At 32.2% G+C, this 24,668-nt stretch overlaps 1 protein-coding gene across 3 annotated transcripts in view; it reads left to right on the forward strand.

Annotated features, from left to right (window-relative positions):
- The window catches only part of LOC106708723, a 105,914-nt gene that overhangs the window by 31,034 nt on the left and 50,212 nt on the right, over positions 1–24,668 (forward strand). For 2 of the 3 annotated variants that reach the window (XM_045681756.1, XM_045681757.1), the window contains exon 3: positions 22,603–22,636. The gene's annotated coding sequence lies outside the window, so the exon portion shown is untranslated. Of the gene's footprint in view, positions 1–2,779; positions 2,814–22,602; positions 22,637–24,668 lie in introns of those variants that run through there. The other variant, XM_014500270.2, reaches the window with a different exon arrangement.

Genomic DNA, 24,668 nt, shown 5'->3' on the forward strand with positions numbered 1-24,668 from the left:
TAGTCGAAAGCATAAAAAGTGTAAGCAGAATTTCAATTACATTTTATCTTAAACCTACATCAAGCCTTTTATCGCACAGTCAAAATAGACATTACCAGAAATCTATATTATTGAAATATGATTAGAAGTATAGACTTTTTAAATGAAATCTTACCGATACAAACACTTACGAGTACTGTACCAAAAAGAATTTTTTTTTGGTATGATTAATGAAAAAGACGTAATCAAACAAATTAAAATAGAAAGTTAGTCTAATAGCCTTAGTCGAAATCACAATGACGAAAAACATAAATAATAAACCGAGTGATCAGAATAAACAAAGCTTACACACGCTGACCTCACATCGTCACGACCGGTTCCATCCCGTCGACGATTAAGCGATCTTCCCGCAGTTCAACCGATTTCGGGTTAATTTCTTCATTCTGTGAGCGCCTCGAATTTTTGTTCCTTTTAAAATTTCAAGGCGCTACAAAATTCGAGACAATTTCTCTAATGGGAGTTCTCGTAAACGCAGAGCGTAATCGAAATACTTTTCTTATAATCTTGGTAATGGCCTCTTGCCTACGATTCTATCAAACAATCATAGCTTTGGTGGGATCGCTGATGGAACAGTGAACGAAGTTACGAAAGCAATTCCACAAGTATCCGACGTCAATCACCGTACACCGAATACACACGAAATAGTTTTATCTGATGAGATTGATAACGCTAAAGGAGGTAGTAAAAGAATTGTTCCTTCGATTTATTTTATGGTTCATTCTCTTGAAACTTAAATTGTAAAAAGGTTATTTAAAACAAATTCATTTAGACTCTTTTTCTATATTTATTGTTAAACTAGTTTCATTCCATATCCATTGCTCTTAGTATGTGTTAGAGGCTATTGTTGTCTTTCAAACCCAGTAAGGCCGTAAACATTTGATCGATGTTGTTGACATTCATTATTATATTGATAATATTGTCTGTAGCTTTTTGTCGTACCTCATTAGTATGGAATTTGTACGTAAGAATTTATACTGCACAATATATTGACAAATTTAATATTAGCACAATCTTTTAGCTTTAAAGCCAGTGCTATAAGCACGTAATATGTAACAGCCGGTTTGACGTCTTGCATTTTTCTTTATTTCCACAGCTAAGAAATCTTATCTCGCCCGAGGGCACGAGTAGCATTAATCTTATTACTGGGACGAGAGCTGCGACCCTGTCAGTGGAGTTTCGAATCTGTTACATGCCTGCCTATCCTGACAATCTCGGATTCCGATTCGGTCGTGAGTCGCTTGTCATACTGACGTTTTTATCTCAATGATTGTTAAAAGCTTCTTTGGGCATTCGTATTATTTAAAGGTGCCTTCCTGTTTTTTTTTTTGAAACAATAATCATTCACAATATTTTACATTCTGATAATGAAGAAAATATGATATACAAATTTCTAGCTATTTTCCTCATACAGCTATTGACAGGAACCTATGACTAGCACAAACATTGACGTGGAAAAATGACTTTAGTAATTTGAAATGCAAGTGGTTCTTTACAGTTAAATATTATGTACATTTTAATGTTATGCAATAATATAAATTAAGATGTAAATAAACAAAGTATAAGATTCTTTGAAAAAGAAGATATGCCAGAATTGAATCATAAATAACTAGGATATAAACTAATAAATCAAATAATAAAAACATAGATCATTAAAACTGTATACAATGGCCCGAATCGGAATGTCGTAAATAAATCTAAATCAGACCATAAGTAGATAACGATAGAACATTTTAATGACATCAAATATTCCAATACTCTTTGTATCGGCCGGAATCGCATCGTAAATTTGTTAGTGTTACCAACAATGCCATTGAGTGCGGTCCTATTTGTTAATACTCGATTCCCTTTACTTTTGTTTCGCCCGAACGCTTTCTGTAATAAACGAGGTGGCAGATCGTAAAACTCAGCTTTATCGGCATTTGTCCGAGTTTGTTTATAGCCTAACAGGATTACCGGTTGTGATTGATTCGACTTACTCCAAATAAATATCATCCTAAACGATCTAAAAGAGTTTGTCTACTTTGTTTTATGCTACAGTATTAAAATTTAATTGAAAAAAAGCAGAGATTACAGGAACGTCATTCATAATAGATTCATCTTCAACTATAACCATTATTAGTTTCTTAAACTTTTCAAATAACTTTATTTTCATTGTATTTAGATAGAACGTGTAGAAAAAACATTTTGTAATCAAATCACTCCGAAACAAATGTATATTGGTTGCCGACAAAACGCATGTAAAGCACCAGTTACCAATGTATTAAATAGTGCTACGTTACATATGTTTTTTGATCGATTAAATTTTTCCATTTCCAAACCAATTTCAAACTTTACATCCATCGCAATAAAATACATTCTAGAACAAATTTTCGTAGTGGTTCGATAGTTTATAGTTTTTCAACTAAAAGCATGCAGCACGGGTCCTCTCTCGCTTGGTTAATTAAGACATGTATTATCAAACGTTTTGAGGCAGTAAATAAAATTGTAATCTTCCATTCTAAGAGTATAGGCGTCTCAATAACACGCCTTTATCTCGGAATGGTTAGCCGAAACGCATAACGTTTCTTTGATCCTACACCTACACGCACTATTAAGTCGTAATAATCTTCCGTTAATACTAATGCAGTGTCAAATTTTAATGTATGTTCTGATAGGACATCTAAAAAGCCCAAATATTTAAAACGACTCAATCCGATCTTATTGATGGTTTTAAATTTTTTAATGTTTACAGGTAATCTATAGACAGACTGTTGCGCTCTTAAACAAGTGTAAAGGTAACTACATATTTTGTTTATCAATTAGTATAAAAATAATGCGTTTATTAACCTTTGGTATAAATAAATAGAGCTGAATTGTTAAGAAGGCAATGTTTTGTTGCGCATATTATACCATACCATTTTTATATCGTTTGTATCAAGAAGTTTGAAATATTTAAAAACTAAATAACGAGAATTTTTTATAGTTAGTAAGAATTAAAATTTATATCCCGTGTTCTTTTTTAGATTTGCTCAGTGATTATTTTTTTTTAATTTTTTTTAATTTAAAGTTTCCGTAATTCGAAGAAAACTTTGCAATACAAATAAGTCAAAAGTTTTTTGCTTTAGGAAGCAGGCCATGAGTTAGAGTTTTGGAGCTAACAGATTAATACTTTAATCTTTATTTACTAGAGCGTTTGTGAGAACAATTTCGTTTTAGGATTTATCGTTAAACTTTAAATGAGATCATGTTCCGACTTTCTACAACTGTTCTAATATTATTATTTCATTCCTGACTTAGATTTATTGGAATCGCTTCTGCGAGACTTAATATATAAAATTACGTTGTGTTTTTTTTTAATTCATAGTACATTTAAATATGACTATACATGTTTTAATTTAGTTTCTTTTTTAATTTGATTTGGTTAAATATATTCCCAGAATGCTACCAAAATTATAAAATTGTTAAACATGACAAATTTTTTACATTTGTTTTTCTTTCGTTCTTATATTTAATGCTATATGCTTTTTACCTAATGGAATGCATTTTAAAACCGGTATAAAATGAAGAAGCCATATCCAAATATTGACCGCCTCGACCATTATCTATAAGCGTGTCGGGCTAACGAAACATTGATAACGAAGTCGCCACCCTTAAAAAAATGGACTGTTTGTTTAGTCTGTGTTTATTCAACGAAGCGGATATGACAAGGTGCGGAACCTTTTGTAATTAAAAACGGACATTAGGCTAGTTTCACACTAAGACATGAACAGTGTGCAGAGCAGTAGGTCAGAACAGTACTGCTATTGTTTGAACTTACAACGCTGCGCCGAGACAGAAATCTAACAGTCACATTCGATTAGCCTTATCACTAGTACAATCGATAAAATGTGTCCAAATGTATAGGAATAAATACATGACTAGCATATTATTGCTACATTCATACATTTGGTGTTCGATATCGCTAGTCAAATGCTACTTTGTCTAAGACACTACAGTAAGTTTGTGTTCAAACAATCGCTGTGCTGCACTGTCTACCCTTGTGTGAAACTAGCTTTAGGTGATATCGTGTTGCATTTTAAATTTACTGTTTTGTGTGACCGGTCTGTTGGTCATTTCTTTTTAAACACACATTTCATTTTTATTGACGCAGTAATTAAGAAAGGAAGACAGTTTTGTCAACAAAAAACATTTTATTACAATTTTAATTAAGGATGCTAATTTTACTTTTTTGATACAAAGATAATTGGGGCGTCAACACTGTCCGTTTTTTTAAGAGTACAACATTGTCTCGTACATTTAAACAAGAGATTTCAAAATTTATTGGTTAGTGTGCACCTTAGTGCTTCACAGTGCTTTATTTTCCGTCATCTTTTACCATCATCGGCTCTCTAAGGATCCCAGGGGGTTTTAACACACTTTGACAATCATTGGACAAACCAAAATCCTTGTCATCCTTGTAATTAATCTTTGACAAAATAGAGATAATAACATATTTTAAACAGAGATTTTAGTTGCAGAAACCCACAGTAAGTACTTATTTAACGAGAGGGCGCTGGCGCAGAAAATTTCAAACATATGACGTTGTATGAAAGTGTTTACGATTAACCAGCAGCGGAGCTCGCGATTAATTCGTTATTCCAAGTAAGCTTAACCGCTCGATCGCGCCCTCTTCCGCGTCCGCTTATTAGATATCAACAAACACTAAACTATATCTGATGATTACTTAACGACTTTATAAGTTTCTAAAGATATTAACTATTTAACACGTAATCAAAAAAATCAAAATACAATATAAGTATGCAATAAATCTGTAACACGACTCCAACATGTGCTGAGTGAGAGCATTCAGAAGATATTAATTACAGGGCCGACTCAAGGCATTCCCAGTGAGTATTTCAACGCTTTAATTGGGAACAAATGTGATGATAGCTAAGTTCATGTTCAGTCCGGAATCACGTATCTGACTTGATTATGATAAATTCTTTGACGTTGATGTGAAAGAAATGGTTTAACTAACTTTTTGTGTATGGTTTTTAAGTTTTTTTTTTTTTATATTTCATGATAAAAATGAATTACTAATAGCATGTGAAATGCTATCTGTGTTACGTTCAGTTAATAAAATTATAATTTTTTCAGTTTATTTATAACAGTCAATTTTATCTAATAAGTAGACAAAATAAGGCCAAAAGTTCGCAATCTACTTCTTTAAAACAGGTGTGAACTTGATTAACCTTCAATTACTTTCCTCTGCTGAACCAATATAATAATTATATTTAAAAGGTCACCTATATATATAAAAGAAAGTCGTGTTAGTTACACTATTTATAACTCAAGAAAGGCTGAATCGATTTGACTGAATATTGGTGGGCAGGTAGCTTAGAACCAGGAAACGGACATAGGATAATTTTTACCCCGTTTTCTATTTTTTATTCCGCGCAGAATGAGTCGCGGGTAAAAGCTAGTAGATAATAAAACTGTTTTTACACAGGTTTAATAACAATAATTTATGCGATGAAAATATCCATGTGTACACTAAATCCGTTTTCCTCTTTTCGGATTCAATAGAATCACAAACGTGCCTTTGATGATACTAACTCGATTCCCTCCGCATCCGTAATCATCGCTTACGAACAGACTGATTTGTTGTGAAGCTATCGACAGTCATACTTGTAGAATTTTTGTATATGTACCTGAAAAAAATCTTGTACCCTAAAAACAACTTTATTGCCCTTCAAAGTAAAGATTTGTTAATAAAAAAAAATATATTTGATTGTTTTTAATTTCGATTTCTTTTGTCCATTTAAAATCTCGTAAGTAAGCTTCATTTGTTCTTACAATAAAACCAAGTAAATAATGCAACAAACCTAATAATACGAGAACGTATACCATTTCAGCCGACATTAATACATGATGACGTACATAAATCATAAAGTAAATAGGCAATAAGAAGATATTTATCTGTGCATCAACGGACTCGGTGTAACACGACGAGAAATCCGATTAATATAACAATATGGTTAATTGCGTCGAACGAGCTTTGCCGGCCTCAGGGCGCGGGGACGAAGTACGGGGTGCAGGGGACGAAGTTCGCAGCGCGAGGGACGAAGTTAGGAAGCGCGGATTGAGGAATATGCGCGTTAAATAATTCACACGTATAAAATAAATACTCGTTTTGTTACGTATAATTGACGAACCCTAAATTATGGACAGAACGAAATTTTATTGTTTCATAAAGATTGCCAAGTTTTCGATGACTTATTATATGTATTATTTATTAAAGTTTATACATTTTTTGATAGATTTCTCTTCAAAGCAAGGATATTATTCGGAAAGAAATTATTATCTTAAGATGCGATTTATAAATGAAGGTCGCAAAGTAATGCAGATAGCATTACCGTACAGCATTGCCGTCGCATATGCCGTCGACGCTTGCAGCTCCGTTTGCCGCTTGCCGTCTACCGTCGATATAAGAGTAAGTTTACCATATCTCAAATAATAAGTTCAGTCTTTTAACATAATGCTGTTGGTAAATATTTTAATTATACATCACTCACTTTATTCAATCTTAATGAATACCACATAAATGGTTTTTCTTTCAACGTTGCGATCATTAAAAACAAGTTAAGTTTTCGTGTCGTTCGGGCGCTGATTACAAAGCATTCTGCTGTTTATGTAACTGACAGATTTTGAATTCCGACACTTCAAAATCATACATAGGCATATTATAAAATATCAACAAATACAACTAAAGGAATCAGTGACAAAATAACATATGATGACATTCCGAACCATTTTTTTTTATAACAAAGATGTTGTTTTATTTCGTATTATGTAATTTCTCATCTTATATTTATTTATTACCTTCCATTCTAAGGTTAATAACATATTACTGAAAAGTACAACAATTTAATATTTTGTACAGATGTTTTTTTTTTCGTTTTTAGAATTGCGTTTTATCCAAGAAATTAAACAGTTTAGTTTACAATTTGCTGTTAGTGTATATTATTCTTAGTCGGATAATAAACGTGCGAAGTTCACAATCGATCGATGACATTACAAAACAATCGCGTGCAACCGCCTGATTGTTGTTAATGCCACTTTTTGTTGTCGCTTCCTTTAAATCGATATTCCGATCAGAGATTGCTTGTGTTTGTCGACGTGCATTACAATAACTACGTTTATCTCCCCAATGTGTCCTGTTATTAAAAAAAAACTAAGACGTAATTTATTATTATAGGAGAAAGTGGAGACTTTTGTTGTCGGAGGCCAAGGCCCACTTAGGGTCCCTGCGTCACCCTAGTTAGTTTTTTTTTAATTTATTATTATTAAAAAGACATGTTAGATAATCTTAATTTTTTTATATTAAACTTAACACAACGGTAAAATATATTTTTTTAGTTACAGTGAGTTTTTTTTAATTATAAGAGCGTCGAAAGCTCAGGGGTTAAGCACTTGAATTACAATCTGTTGGTTAGAGTTTGAATCCTGCCATGTACCAGTGTGTTTTTCGATTTTCGATTTACATATGTACATTTATCATGACGCAACCTGCACCTATCTGAGAACAAATTCAATGACATGTGTGAAGTCAACTAACTCGCTCTGGTTGACTATGGCGTAGTCACCCCTAATTTGTAGTAGGCTCCGAGCCCCTCAGTGGGGACGTATAGTGAGCTGATGAGTTTTTCATATCTGTAAGATATAATAACCTTTTACTGTGAATTTTCTCACTCAAAACACTTCTAAAAATAATGTTATCTCCCTTTATTTAAAGAAAAAGAAAGATAGTAATATGTTTTTGATTCAAGCATTAAGAATCTCAAGAGACAAAATTTATTTAACTTATATTATGTATATAAACTTAAATTTAATACATAATATATTAGTTCTAAACTGTATTGAGAATCCGAACCAAACATTGGAAACTGTACCGCGAACTACTTGACTCTGATTCCAATTAATCTTCTCTGTGCATTTCGTAACTCTATATCGTAGTGTAACTTCACCATGCACTACGATTGACTTTATCAACTTAACCATTTCACTTAACCACATACAGTAGACCACATTTCAACGTAGCTTATTCGAGCAGTTTTTATTTATCTACTCAGTGTAAGGTTAAAGGAAAAATCTACAAGGAACAGCTTAAGTAAGCCTTAAACGACGCTTAGTATGTTTCTACGATGGAAATTCGTTCAAATATTTCTTTGAGTTTTAATTAATTTTACAAATTTCATGTTTTGTTTTTCAATTGAATAAAACAATGCAGTTGAAACTCACGAACTATCTATCTATATATATAAAAGAAAGTCGTGTTAGTCACACTATTTATAACTCAAGATCGGTCGAACTGATTTATCTGAAAATTGATGGGGAGGTAGCTTAGAACTAGGAGACGGACATAGGAACTTGTTTATCTTGTGTGCATTTTTTTTATTCCGCGCGGACAAAGTCGCGGGTAAAGCTAGTTTATAATATAAATACGTTTCAAAACATAAATAAATAAAATTGTTTCCATGTTATAACAAGTATTATATTCCAATTAAATGAAAAAAAATATTTTAATTATAACCTTCAATCATAATTCTTATAATTTAAAAACGTCTGAAACATGATTAATAATTTAACATCATAATTATTACATTCGTGAGCAATAGTGTTGGTAAGATGTAACTAATTTAAAAAGACACCTCAAAGTGTTTATCTAATCGCTTTAATGTATTACAAAAGCTACTCTCAATGTACCATTTTAAATTGGTCGAGTTAGATTATTGCGTTACCCTATCGCCTTATACCACCCGCTGCGACTAATGTTAGTCGTCTTTACAGCCTGCAACAAAAGTAGCGACATCATTTTTCAACTCTGCATCACTTTTAATAACGCTTCTCTCATATCACGCGGTGTGCGACTGCGTTCATACACGTATACATCGTTTATCATACTTTACAGCGCCATAATTTATGTACGAAGACAATCTTTACGTTCAGATAACTTTACACGATGCTCTCAGATTACTCAAGTTGTATGCGATTCAGTAATTAATTGGATTTTTACTTTTATAGCATTTTAATGTCGTTAACAATGTATCACGAAAGATTTAACAGATCTTCAACTTGATAACAGCATCGTTTTAAAATTAATGTGGATAAAATACGCTTTAAAAACTCAATCTACTCCAAATTTTAAAACAGGTAATGCTGTTTATAATTTAGTTTTAATAAAAAACTAGCTGTCGCCCGAGACTCCGTCCGCGCGCAGTTAAAAAAAACTAAATGGGGGAGGTGGGGGGGGTTATGAAAAATAGATGTCAAGCCGTTTCGGTGGAGTTCAAGTTCGAACCCCGTGACACGAGAATTTTATATATACGATGAAAGAAAATTGCAGTCATCCGTTAATTTACGAGTACAAAGGATAATGTCTGCTAACGAAAACGATTATTTTCATGAATAAACAAAAAAAAAAACAAACTCAAACAAAATGCACTAAAAAGTAACAAAATAATGTCATGAAAACCCTCCAAACTCTAAAGAAAGTTCTCTTCTTTCTTGTAACATGTCTATATTGTATAATTATTGTTTCGCAGTCGGTGTCGGCCGAAGTAAATAGGTGACATGTATTAGACATACTTACGTTTTTGTAACACATAGAAAAAAAATACAGTCGAATTGATAACCTCCTTCTTTTTGAAGTCGGCTAAAAAGAGATTGTTTTAAAACAAAATACATAACCCCCTCCTGCGTAAATGTCTCCCTGTGTATCCTGTATGAAAATTTTATAGTCTTAATAATATATGATCAGAGCAATACGCTTTGTTACACAATAAAGTCGCTGTGGATTAACAAAATTCATGCACAATCACGTCTGTACACTTCATGTTTATGACTGCTATTTGAGTCAGTAGGCAAGTGATTTCATAAAGAAGATTATGCATAGTGACCTTTTTGCATCGTTATGCCAGTGTTATTTAATATATCGCTCGACCCATGCCATAGTTTGGATAATATGGAAATGAGTCTGGGTCAGTTCCAACTCACTTCCCATATAAGAATTCTGAACGTACTGATGTAGAAAATCATATTTTGTTCCAACGAAATATAAAGTTTGTGACCTATGAAATTATATACTGTGACGTTATCGTATGCAATTTAATTTTACATTTGAATTACAATTTACATTTACATATTCAACTTATGTCACGAAGAATGTTTTACCTACTTTACTTATTTATTCGCAAAAAACCATAGAACATCACAGTCATTTAAAATCACAACATTTAAAAATTCCCTGTAAGATGTATACATAGGTAGCAAGAATTTATTTATGTAAAATTAATTTTAATTTATATATACGATTATAAATTAAAATATCCAATTAATAAAGTTGATTTCAAAGAGGGAAGGTGAAATATTAAAAGGAAATAAATTTCGTTACAATATAAATCACTGTCTTTTCATATAATTTCCATAAAATCACCATTAAAACACAAATTATCGTTGTCAAGTTATATTTTAAATTGCTAAAGTGTCGCGATTGATTACTGAAACCCATTAAGTTACAAGTTGGTACAAATTACGAGGCTATTCAGAGGTTGCCAACATTTTACAATAATTTGTGTATTTGTTAAGTTTATTTTTCATCTGTTCCAAAATCAAAATATGTTATAATTATATTTGAGGATGCACTGTGAAATTCAGAAGAAAAATGCATATCGAATGAAACCTCATTTGTTAAAATCGGTTCTGGTTGGATATATGTAGGTAATAACAACAAAACTCATAAATACAAACCCACGAAAATACGCATGAAAATAATTAGGTACCTGAGTCACTTTATTGAAATAATAATACAAACTAAAACCTTTAAAGTCATTACTAAGTTCATTTTTAACTAATGATACGGATTTGAAGCCTGATTTAACTTAAGTTATTGTTGAATTTAGTTTCGCTCATCGATCTTCTTACTTAACGAGCGGAACTTATCAAAGTGTATAAAACAAAATGCACTTTATGCTTTTTAACAGCACGGAGTTTCGTACAATTTAAAGTTTCTAACAGTTTACTATGAATCTTATTTTTAACGAGGAGTCTTCATAGTTTTCGCGTTCCGGTTACACTGCAGTTAAGTCGCTATTACTAAAAAATATTTCCATTAAAGTAAAAAAAAATCGTTTTTATTTTCATGAATAAATTGAAAAGTTAAATCTGATAAAATAGCACTTTTAGAACAGATAGTAATTTTTCATAGTTCATTTAAAATGCCCATTAGGTTAACCAAAGAGTTGGGTTCCGGTGCGTTCCTTGGAGATCCCGGAATCCTCTTCTTTTTGCACTGGAGTTTGGCCGCCGAGAAGGTTTTAGTGGGTCAAATCCCACATAACCTTGTCTTTCCCCCTAAAGGCAGGGTATCTTTAGAAGATTACCCCCCCTCCCTCGATACCAAAAAAAAAGGTTAACCAAAGAGTAAGGAATTATAAACAAAAATCGCTCTGTTCAAAAAAACATACACCTTCTTTCTGTCAGTCTGACAAATATCACAATTAAAAATATATTATGTTTAAGAAATAAATATCAAATAATCCAATGCGAAAATGCAAAGGTCAACTACATTTAACTTTCCAGGTTTTACCGCACATTGTTAAAACAAAAACTAATCGCGAACAAAAACCGCCAAACTTCCAACTCTGACCGATTTCGATTGAAACGTCGACTAAAAATACTCACAGAAACAAAGCGACGAAGGATGTCTTAATTCCACGAATCCAATACGAATTGCCAACGATTTGTCGGGCTCATTGGTTTGATATCTAAATTAGTATGGAGACGGGGCCCCATACTTTTTCTTTTCCTGTACGAACTTGACGTCCCAATTAATGGTGTGCAATTTCAAAGATCTGAATCGTTAACGCCTCATATCTCAGTGAAATTAATACCATAAATCTATATTTAACCTTTAGTCGCTATCTTTATTAGTACTTTTATATTTATTTGTTGCTCTTCATTTTAAATCTATATATATATAAAAGAAAGTCGTGTTAGTTACACTATTTATAACTCAAGAACGGCTGAATCGATTTGACTGAAAATTGGTGGGCAGATAGCTTAGAACCAGGAAACGAACATAGGATAATTTTTAACCCGTTTTCTATTTTTTATTCCGCGCTGACGGAGTCGCGGGTAAAAGCTAGTATTAGTTAAATGAAAATTATTCGCCTAAGATTCTTTTTTTCGTAAGCAAACAAAATTTATTTCTGGATCTTTTTACAGTAGTTAGTTAGTAGTAGAGTATTTTACGTAAATAAAGAATGTGGTAAACGAGCAAGAAACCACCTGAATTCGCCAAAGCATCGAACGCTGCCCATATACATCCGCATTTGCAGATGCATGTCTACCTTTAATCAAAAGAGGAGGTGACGTATATGAAGAGATTATTTCTCTTCCTACGCGTCCTCTTCTCCACCAGAAATTTCATACTGCAAAGCTTTTTTATTCTTGAAGAATATAAACAGAAAAGACCATAGAAAAAAATTGAAACGAGTCGTAGCTAATCTAAAATACCAACTTCAAGGAAAATGAAAAATATTTCATCCTCTCAACAAGTCTGTTATGCAAAAAACTCTGTAGGGTTAAAGAATACTTTGTCAAAAATTAATGCAAAATTATACAATTTGGATAAGAGAGCTCACGACGGACTACAGTTGCAAAAACTCCAAGCTTCTCAAGCTATTTGAACTAACTGTATTTATTATACTCTCCAATTTAAATAAGATAAAATAAAGTTTTTGCGACTTTCCTGCGAATTGTTAACAAACAAGTCTTTTTTTTTAATTTCAAAGAGAAACTTATTTACTTATTTGAGTATACAATTATAATGTGCCGAGAGAAAGAGTATTTTTATTTCTTTTACGTGAGCTTGTTGAGTTAAAAAGATGTGAAAATATTTTAAGAGTAAACATTTCACTAAAAGAAAAGTTTATAATGATCACATTTTAATATACAACTATAATAATATGCTCTATTCCTTTGTGTTTAGATTGATAATCCTTTGAAACTGTTGTTAGATGAAGCCGATTTATACCAACGAAAAATCTAACAATTCATCATAATAGTGCCAGGCAATTACTGTTAGAAGCGTTAATGACTGACGTCCATTATTAATCTAAGGGGAACTTGTTTTGAACTCACAAGACTCATAGTGATTCCGATAATAATCTTGTATTAATAATTACCAAGTTATTTCTCTTCCCACAATCTTGATTAGTTTCTATTTGTATGTTATTTTTCAAGCCAACAGACGGACATAGTTGGTGGCTCGACAACTCTGTTAGGAATGCTTAATTCATGTGATTTTTCTTAGTTGGTGTTATCTGACAGGGAATCAGTGGAGCTTTTCCAGGAATTGTATTCGGTTTTATATTTTACTGTTCTCCTTTTTTCTCTGTATCTATTACAATGTTGAATTTAATACAACATAATCGTTTTAAAATTTATATTCTTCAACAGCAGATTTTATAAAGTTCAGTCATCATTTTAAATGATTATTGTTTTTAAAGTTTAATATTATAGCTAATTCTTCAATAAATTAGGATCATACTTTAGAAATACCTTTCGCTTTCAATTCAAATATATTTACAATTATTTTAATTCATTCGTTAAATTTACATTTTTAGGATCTCGCCTCCTTTCAGTAAAACTGGCCAGTGCCTTTAGAACTGTTATAAATATTAATCATTCACTAAGTCATATTTAAATGTTTCCTGCTACTGTTAGAAAATTATGAATGCTCAAACGAATTTAATACATAAAGACTTCATTAGCATATACTGGACCCGGCGTGTGGCTTCACTGCTTCATTAATTTACTTTTTCTTTTTATTCCGAGGTATTGTTGTTGAAATTGCTTCTTAATTGTAAACTACAATCGCTCGCTCTCTTATTACGTTTGCTTATTCAAATGAACTTGCTTGAATTTAAATGATTATCATAATTTATCTCATAATTACAGTGTGAAAATGTGTTCAACCTAGATGTTTGCTCAATTTATCACGTTCTATTTTAAAAAATCACTTTGGCAAGCTCACTTTGTTATGAACTGATGTCTTTCTTCAGTAATAGAGTTAATTTTATGGGATACGAACAAATTTACATTCTCTCAAAAAATTCTCTCTCTCAAGTGGAAATCTCTTACTTAATTCTTCTACCTAGCAATTAGTACTATTATCTATATATATAAAAGAAAGTCGTGTTAGTTACACTATTTATAACTCAAGAACGGCTGAATCGATTTGACTGAAAATTGATGGGGAGGTAGCTTAGAACCAGGAAACGGACATAGGATAATTTTTACCCCGTTTTTTTCTATTTTTTATTCCGCGCGGACGGAGTCGCGGGTAAAAGCTAGTGCTTAATAAAAATAAAGTTTTTGTCTATACTTTACAGCACCCCAAAATAATGATTTTTTTTATACACCAACTACTAACTTTACTATGAAATATACAAACTTTTGTTTTTTGATTATAAATGGTAAAAAGTAATCGAATTCTTCGTTTATATAGGTACCCTTATGTTACTAGTGAGTCAAATTGGCCGCCATTTTGTTTAAGCTCGTTACAGCTCGACGCACGTCAGTGGGGCTCGTAATTATGATGTTAAGTCGAGAATGTGTGTGTATCAATCCTAACGCGCGAATACATCTCCCCCATGTGTGCGTTAAGTGTTAATATAGTTATCAGTGTGCGTGTGAGTCGATGTTTTTGAGTTCGCCGCTCGTCTAACAATAATTACGATATACCTTACACCCGCAGGCGCACGCCCCCCACGGCAGCCTTCTTATGTTTTATTTTATTTTTTAGTACCCTCAATTTGTACGCTACAAACCAAACAGCGTTCGGATGTTCGTCTCAATCGAGATACGAATTGGTTTTAAGAGATAAGCGGCTGTTGGACATGAAAGCGATTGTCTTGATCGAATTTATTAAAACGTCATTAATGCCGGCGGGTTAACAGATATTAGAGTGAGCTTTGTATCGCCTCGAAAGTGCTAGAAGGCAATTAATTCCTGCTAAGATTGCACCTATCTTAATTATTAGTCTTTATTCTTCTTTCTCATTGTCAATGATGTTGAATTTTTGTAATCAGTCCACACAAATCTGCTCGCATCTCACACAATAGTTCTATATTAGTTATTAAAATTTGTTTAGTTTAGTTTTTTAATATTATGAGTAAATAAAGAACATACAAACCATTGGTTTCTGAGCCCAAAATCTATGTATTAAACATATCTTCAACCGTGTCATTGTCTTTGGAAAAACGCTGATATTTTATTTTTTTCTTGCAATTTTTTTTTTTTACAAAACAAAGCAGAAGGGCACATAAAGCCTTAAACTCTTAACATACTATAATTCCATGAAAGTTAATCCGATTGTGGAAATTTTTATCAGTTCGCTTTAATTCAAATTAGTACTAGACCCCATTTGATAACAGGCGTGTTTGCGCCATAACATATGCTCATAAACAAATATTGGATCAGCATTTGTTTGTAGGATTCGCACATGATGTTTGCTGTGTACGCTACGCAATGGGTTTAGAAATATTTTTTCGATATGGCAAAGCCGTGAACAAATATTTTTACATCTCTTGTCTAGTTAAATCCAATTTTATACCCAGTATAGTGATCTAAAATAAAGGAATAGTTTAGCCTACGTAAGCGCTGGAAGCAAAAATGTCCCTAATTTTCGCAACACATTTTGAAGCTAATTTCAAGATCTATTAGTCTTCTAGTTATTTAAAAAAATCAAAAAAATGGGAACAATCCTCAAGCACTTCTTCTTGATTAAAATAATTTTTATCAGAAGCGGACCACCAGGGGCGTTTCATAACCTCCTTCTTTTTGAAGTCGGCTAAAAGTGGTAGTAGATAGCAACTTTTTGCGCATTTAACAAACCTTACGAAAAGTAGTTTATAAATTGATACTATGAAATTTTTATAATTCCAGGATACCATTTCCTTCCTTTTTAAATAACTTATTTCTGAGGATAAGGTATATACATCTTTTAACATAAATATTTTTAATTACGTAAGAAATCTTGTTATGTTAAAAAGTATAAAGAATGAGTACACAGTCACAAATGGAATGGAAAAATAAAGACTAGTTATTCGTTTCTATAAAAACAAAAAATAAAGTTTAGCCAAGCGTAAGCGTGCTTCACGTACATAAGTATAGAATAATAACATAATCATAATCAGAGTTTCGAGAGATACAAGTTATTCCGACACACAAACTTATTTAGGTAGGGAGTAATGAAGACAAACAGGATAAATTTGAAAGGAACAAAAGATATAAAAAGGACTTTAGAGAGCTGGCAAGATTTAGAGGAATGTCCTAAATTCGTGCTTAGTTATCGTTGTGATTAGAATATTACTAATTTGTAATTAACATATCAAAATGTCCGTCTGTCTGTTTCGACATGTCTTTATAAATTTACTTGACGATAGATCACGTACGTTGTGGAATGATTTTAAGTTAGCTTTAAACTTGCGACTAGAATAGTAATAGAACTTCTCGATCCGAAATAATGTGACAAGGAGATAGATAAATAGGAAGTGAAATTCTAAAATACCGTGTATTGCGACAGAAGGTTATGAAATGGTTTATTTTAACACTCTTAAAATCTTTAAAAATATATACTTAATGTTATACAAATATACTGCTATAAATACACATTGTTTTGTATCAAATGCGCTGGTCCGTAACTGGGTTAACAGTTGCGGTAGAAAAAGTCGTAAACGATTGTCGTTTCTATGCTTTTTTTCTGTCTCTACATCTACGACGGTCGGTCGTGATCACGACATGACGACTTTCATCTTCTGTTTACTCTATTTCGTTAAAGTTGTTTGTTTTTTGTACTCTACTTGTTGGTTTTTGGTCGAGGACTCGGTAGGGATTGACGTCTCCATTGCGATTCGTCTCGCTCAGGCGTCGACGGAATGACTCCGCGATTTTTTCCGCTATTAAATTCTATAAAACACAATCAGAATTGTACTTTATCTAAAACACAATAGAGTTGACTTTCATATCGTTTATTTATTGTAGTTAAATATAACAGAGGTTGCTCGCGAGCGGGCCCCTTATAGAGCGACTTGATGACTTAATTTCAGGCATTCGCTATGGGCTCAGGAATTGCATATATTTAGCGGACTAAGCTTTTTTTGCCATGTGAGCTTTAATGCAAGTTGAAGTTGATCTTGAATATTACGCTTTCATTTTATAGAACCGGTCGTGACTACGAAGTCTTCTGATATATAGTGATCTTAATAACCACCTAGTTGGTTGAACTTGCCACTTATATTAACATAATGTCTGTAACGTTAGAATTTTATCAGACATTTATTAATGCCTCGGCGGTTGTTCGCGGACCTACCGCTGTATAATCGTTTGCACTGAATTAGCTCTTTATAAGATTAGTGTAATAGACTTATTAAGTACTGTTATTTTTATTCGTATAAAGGAGTAGGCGGACGTTTTCTAGACGATTTTAGAAGCGTGTAACTAGTAACATCGTTATAAATCGTGTGTCAGGATTTTTTTTTCATTAGAAAAACCTGTTTATGTCTACATCAGTATCAATAATATTCTCAATTCGCAAACTGATTTAGATTTTGTGTAAATGTAGGGCAACAATGGATAGACCAAAGATTTATTTAAACGTGAGGAAACACTTAGTACGCACGTTTTGGGTATATGTTGGTTAGATGGCATTAAATCATGCAAACTTGGAGACTTCCATAACAAGATAGGCATCAGGACAATCATGTGTAAAGTACGTAACAGATGTAAGGCCCGTCCCCCACAAGGCTACGAGGGATTGCGGCAGATTACACCAGGCGCTTGCGTATGTTACAGTCAAATCGTAAATAAGGTCACTTAAGAAACTTAGCAGAGTAGATTTACAGTAAGGAAAACAAAATCAGTTATTCATGAATGCTGCTATGATGAACTGATGAAACATTGTTAAGTAAAAAAGAAATATTTTTGAGATTATGTTAGATTGTTTCTAAACTATGAAACGTAATTTTATCATTAATATCAATTCGAAATATCAAATCAGACAGATTTAATACTGACGACTTTTATAGTTTTACAATGACATATAAATTACGAGCGGTATTGTGGTTGTGTAGTAGCGAGGACGTCGCGTCGTCTGCACGGATGTTTCATATTATTTATTCAAAAATACAACGTAAGCGTACATGGAGGAAGGTTCGTCTATTCAAAGATAATACGATTGTACTCTTTGACATTTTCCAACAAAGCTTTTGTTGTACTTCAACAATCTTGAATGCATACGGAGTTTTTGCAGATGAAGAACTAAATGTGGAGAGTTCTTTTTGTAAAACTGAAACCAACATGCATCCCCTCCTATTTTACTGGGTCCTACTGGTCTAGTATAAAAATAGTTAGTTATAAAACTATTATTCAATTTAATTATTAGTTCCGAAGATGAGCTCTTTAAAACTCTTGTATACTTATAACGTAATCATTCTGTGTAATTGTTATTGTGTTTGTCTGATCGCAATAATTTCCCTAGTCTATATATACAACAGAGAATTTGCATTAATGTTTGTTAATGTAATCGCAATATTACAGCTCCCAGGGAGACGACGCTATTGATTTATGACGTTGTGTTACGCACGGTTGTGGCTACATTTATCTCACCCTAGTCTCTTAGACTAATTAAATAACTATCGTATATAGCGCTTTATACTATGCTTTGTTGTCTTCGTATATAATAGAATGCCGAATTCAATAATTAAGCAATTACGTAGCGACCCAAAGTTCTTGGCAAAGTTAATACAGCAATTTGGAAAGGTCCAGGGACACTTCTCTCTTTATCTACTTCCATATGTCTTCTGATCATTTCTGATACAAATACTACTCAGTCATAAATTGTCACGATCCGTTTCATTAATTTGAATTTTACTTTCTCTCATTGATGCAAAATTAACAGACTTATTTTAATAAGATTGTCATATCATAAAGGACAGGGATCTGCATAATTTAACCACCAACGACTTTTCTATAAATATTAAAGCAATAATAAACAAGATTGATGAGTGAACATAATTATGTTGTGTCAGCCCTATGGAAGCAAACTTACATTGGCGACTAATAACATGTTATCTTGACAGTACAAATTATATATCATAACACGAGCCATAGCTGCTTAGTTCATTAATTCCCAACGGGGCGGAACCAATAAAGCATCAAGTAATACACTCGGCTATCACAATTTGCATTTCAAACGATTTGCCACAGAATTTCGATACTAGGGTAATTTTCACTATAAGCGAAAGGGAAATCTAAATTAGAGACCGACAATTAACTTGAAAGGCAAGTTTGTAACAAAGCTGTGAGAAATTTGTTTATTTTAACAGATCACAAAGTTAGAAACGATTATTGAATTTTCTATAATACCAAGAAACGATAAGCGATTTTATTAATAGCATAGTATAGCAAGATTCATGGCTGGCTACAAAGGTTTCAGAAAACCGAAGGAGATATGGATAGATTGTGTGAAAGAGGGGATTGAATTCAGATATGACGCCTAACATGTAGAAGAGTAGTAAGTAAATACATACTGTGCTGACCCACTATTGGGAGATGTTCAGGAAAATGATGGGTGGCGAGCGCTTGTCTTTGGAGTTAAGATAAACGTTGATTCTTTAATATATTAATATAGCTCAAGTATTAAGTATACCCAAAATAAATAAATATTTGTTTAAACGAACATCATGAAAACATCCGTTCAAAGGTTCAAAGTAAATATGACTCCGCAAAACATATTGATAATTACCCTTCACAAAACATCAAAGAATGTTTTAATAACAAAATATTATCAAGTTTCTGATTAAAAAAAATATCACGAATAAATAAGTATAAGGTAATTAAATTCATAATGGTTGTATTTCACCTTAGTTTACAATACAGCCACTTTGATTATAAATCTAATATTTTTACCATTAAGTAATGCACATTTATATCCGCAATAACACTAGCATGAGCATAATACTGCATTAAAAGGGTTGACTCTATACCACGCCCGTATTAACAAATAAAATAGTCAAAACAACATGCCTACAAGTCGACATTAATTTATCTAGACATATGTAATAACAAACATTATTATGACATCACCGTATAAGTTATATACATAATTTATGTGACCTGAAACATAATATTACGTTGAGGAAAGTTACCTATTACTTTCATGTTAATTTTGTAATACGTTTGTTATAACAAATATTTTTTAAACAGTTTTAAATGTAACCTAACAAAAGCTTAAAGCCGATTTCCACTATCTCAATTATTTCATCGACCCTTTTAAAGGAGATCCAGCCTTTTTTTTTTTCATAACCTCTTACACAAAAATACATTTCTCCAGAAAATTTTTCTGTTTCATTCAATAAATAAGAGTTTAAAAAATATTTTTACTAAAGTAAAGTAGCTTGCAGTAAAGAGCCAATACAAGATTTTTTTTTAGTTAAACATTTGAAAACGTTTTCCAGATTCATTTTTATATCCGTTCTTTCAATTCTTAACAGTGTCGTCAAACAATGCATTCGCACAAAGAGCTTGTATCCCTTTGACGCCCCTAACAGCAACTCCTTCTACAATTGCTTTGTCGAGTTTCATATTATAATCTGATTTTGCTTAAGGCTTTTATTGTACGTATTTGTACACTCATGAATGAATAAAAATTATCAATCATTTATATAACGTATTTATTAGCTAATGAAAGTATGTATTGGAAATCCCATTGTAGCATTATGTAGCCCAAACGGCATAGGTAACTTATTTTGTAAAGTGAAGTTCAATTAAATTCCCTTTATTAATTGCTGTACCATACTGCATGTTAATATAATAATCAGTACAAAAACTATTTAATCAAAACTCATAGTGTGTCAGATTTTTTTTTTAATTTTAATTTATCTCGTCACAATAAAAGTTTCTAGTCATCGTAAAAGTTTTCTAATCATTAGAACTCAATTTGGTAACCGTTCAACCGGAATATCTACTAATAACTAAAGATTCCTTCGATTACCTTGATTTGCAAAGATATAGACTAGGAATATTAATTTTTTTATTATTTCTTAGATATTATACTTACCGTAAAATACTGGATATTCTTTGAAAGAAGCTAGAATATTTAAGTGAACCTAATTTTCTGGAAACCTTTATTCAGTTCAATTTACTTTTTCTTTGATCGTAAATCCTTTCCCTCCTTTAATCTTTGCCACGAGGAAATTTAAAAATAGAAATATAGTCATGTTCGATTTTTAAATTTAAAATAATGTCCCGCGCAATATTTTAAATAAAATTGGTATCGAGTGACCAATTTAAAAATAACGGTCGATTCGTTCCTTGCGTATTCGCTTAGTTTTTATCAAAAACAATGTTGTTTATTCATTAAAACCCCTATTCACTGTTACCCTATTAACAATTACGCACCGGAAACCTGGCTGGTTGGCGAGGCGATAATAATCTACGCTTTTTAATTACACCAATGAGAGTCCCGCCCGATGTTTTACTTCATATGAAAACGTCCAATCATATTACAGACTGTTGACGTGAAGTGTCACTTTTGAATTTGAACTCGAAGTAAATAAATCATTTCGTCATTATGATTTTTATAAACAGAATTCTGTACATTTTTTTATTTCGCTTTCAACGAATATTCGAAACGCATTTACATTTTGACGTTTCGTCGAAAATGCTGCGATATAAATGATGATTGATCTGTTGAATATCTTTCGGGACGTTCGGAATTCAAAAATTTAAACCTTTACATATTTCATTTGTTTCACTTACATTTACTTTTACTAACGTAAACATTATAACTATCTTTAGGAATTTTAATCATGTTTTTTTTGGCAATGAATTACAAAATTTTCAGTCTCTGTTTCATTTACTGAGCGTAAATTTCTTTTTGTTACTTCTTACACTCTTGCCTGCATCAGAATTTACTTAGAAATCACCTGTATAGTGTATAATTTACAGCTGCTCAAGCGGATAGCCTCTCACAAATTATGATTCAAAATAACACATTCCCTCGCCGCGGCCGATAACTGCGCGGGGATTCGAAATTAAACATAATTGCTTAATTCTGAACGCACGTTGTTTGTTCAGATCGGGCATCAAAAGAGATAGATATATAAAGTTTAAAGGTAACGACAGAGATAGGTTTACGATCGGATGCGTTAGTAACCTTCCAGGTAAAAGGAATTATGTGTTAAAGGATTGGAGAGCGCAATCATTAGCAATAGTGGCTTAACGTTATAATGGAGGATAGTGAGAAAAAGTTGCTCTGTCACATAATCATTTTAGAACTAACGGACATTTATTTTAGTCCGATCAAAAATCATGTTACCCTTATCCATCTTAAAACACAAATGACCAATATTTATCTAATCTAAAAACAATTTTGGATACGGATTCAACTTCTTTGTTAGCTTTGTACTTATAGTTACAATATCCTTCTTTTGTCTAAGCGTAACAAAATTTGTAATTGTATTTTTTATTTTATTTCAGATGTTGCAGAGATAGTGTTGATATCATTCTTCAGGTACGTTATAATGTCTTAGTCATTTAATCATCTAAATAAAAAATAAGTATTTCTTTTTGTTGTTAAATAAAAGAGCTGACTTCTATAAAGTATGAAGCTTGTTTTCTCGAAAACGAGGTTCGTCGTAACATTGGGATGATACGATGGCATTTACCACCTCAATAAAACATTTCTAGGACAATTATCTCTTAGAGTAATTACTTGTATTTTATAAAAAGAAATATAAAATGCTTCTAAAATGGGTAATATATTTTTATATCATAATATGCCACTAAAAGCGTTAAATTAAATCTTCTAAATAGTCAAAAATCTTGTTACGCAAAACTTCTAACAAAACAATTTATAATGTACATAGTTAAAGATTGGCCGTATCATCGTTTTATGGTCGTTTATTTTTCTGCGCAATATATTTAAGGGGGTAATAAATAAAGAAGATCGGAAATGATGGTACGACACGCTAACGATTGTTCTAAACAAGCTACATGATGTACAATCAAAGTTACACCACGTATTATTCACAGCGTATTTCGGCAGCGAACTGAGGAACGGAAATTGTAAGCCTCAGGCGTCGGTCATTATATTCTTTTATATTAACTTTGTGAGCTTATATTACGTTGCGTCAAGCGATTTTCACGAAATTAAAGATTTTTAATGGCATAATATAAAAGTGACGTAATATTGTATAGTATCTAGATTTCATGAGCAAAAAAAAAATATTATCATAAAACTAGGAATCAAAAAACTAGGAACACTATAAAGTATATTTGAATTGTAATTATTATTGAGAAATTAAATTTATTTATTCTTGGCCGTATTCAATAATTTCTAACGATTAGGTATAAAATAACACTTTTACGGAAGGAAGAAGTGATGCTCAAATAAGAAATCCCTAATCTCACGTCTTAATGATCACATAATTACTTATTGTTATGAAGAACAATTGCAAATTGAAGTTTCTTATTCGGATTACAAAATAATTCACAATCTAGAATCGTAGTAAAAAAATTAAATGAATTCTAAAAGAAAAACACGAAGGAACGACTTTATTAACTGCCAGTCTGACATGTTAAAACAGATGTTCCACCTTCGCGCTTGACGGATGGGTCAGGCGAGGTCGGCCGCCATCTTGCAAGAGTCCCGCCAATCGGGGCTTCCCCGGGGTGCCTGTCAGCGGTATAAGCGAAACAATTACAGGGTTCGTGACTTTGTAAACACTACTCTCAAGTCACCGAAGATGCTCTTGTTATTTAACACCATAACTTTTTAACTAATAGAATCTGTGTAAACAAAACTTTACACTAATTTTATTTGGTTACCTTACGTATGAAACACAATACTGGATTTCTAAATATGTATTTATTATAAAGCAGAAGTTTAATCCCATCTATCAAATAATAGCACCCTGAGACTTTCTATTTCAGTGTCATTTCTGTTCGCATCTCAATTATTGAATACTTTTCAATAACACGACACATGACAATCAAAATTAAATTGTAATTAGCCAATACATCTTATTATTTTTTGAATAAAGCTTCATGAATCCCTTTTGTCAATGTTTTTGCAGCAAAATCGCTTACATCAATAAAGAAAACATCACCAATATGTCAGGAAACATTTGCACCGTCACAGACTGCATAAATTGCGGCTTGCTCCTATAATAAAAATGCACCTGTTGTCTGAGGTTCGTTTTAATGAAGACATTTCGGTTCCTACGCAGGTGTTCGCGTTTCTCTGATCCGAAATCGACAGCTCATTATGTTGTTTAATTCATTATGCGCTTTGTTTTCTTCATTCATTTTTTACATCTCCTTTTTTGTTCGTCGACTTTATTGTCTCTTAGCAATTTATTGTAAAACAAAACGGCTATAAACTCAGTATCTGACCGCTATAACAGATGTATGCAATTAAGACGTGAAGTTTTTTTTTTTTCGTATTACAAAAGGTAAAAGGACGGATTTATCCCTCGCTTTGAAATTTTGTGCAGCCATTTGAATAACGTTTTAATTTAATCTAAACAATGGACGCAAATAAC

The sequence above is a fragment of the Papilio machaon genome, chromosome 17, assembly GCF_912999745.1.
Source record: "Papilio machaon chromosome 17, ilPapMach1.1, whole genome shotgun sequence".
Lineage (NCBI taxonomy): Eukaryota > Metazoa > Arthropoda > Insecta > Lepidoptera > Papilionidae > Papilio > Papilio machaon.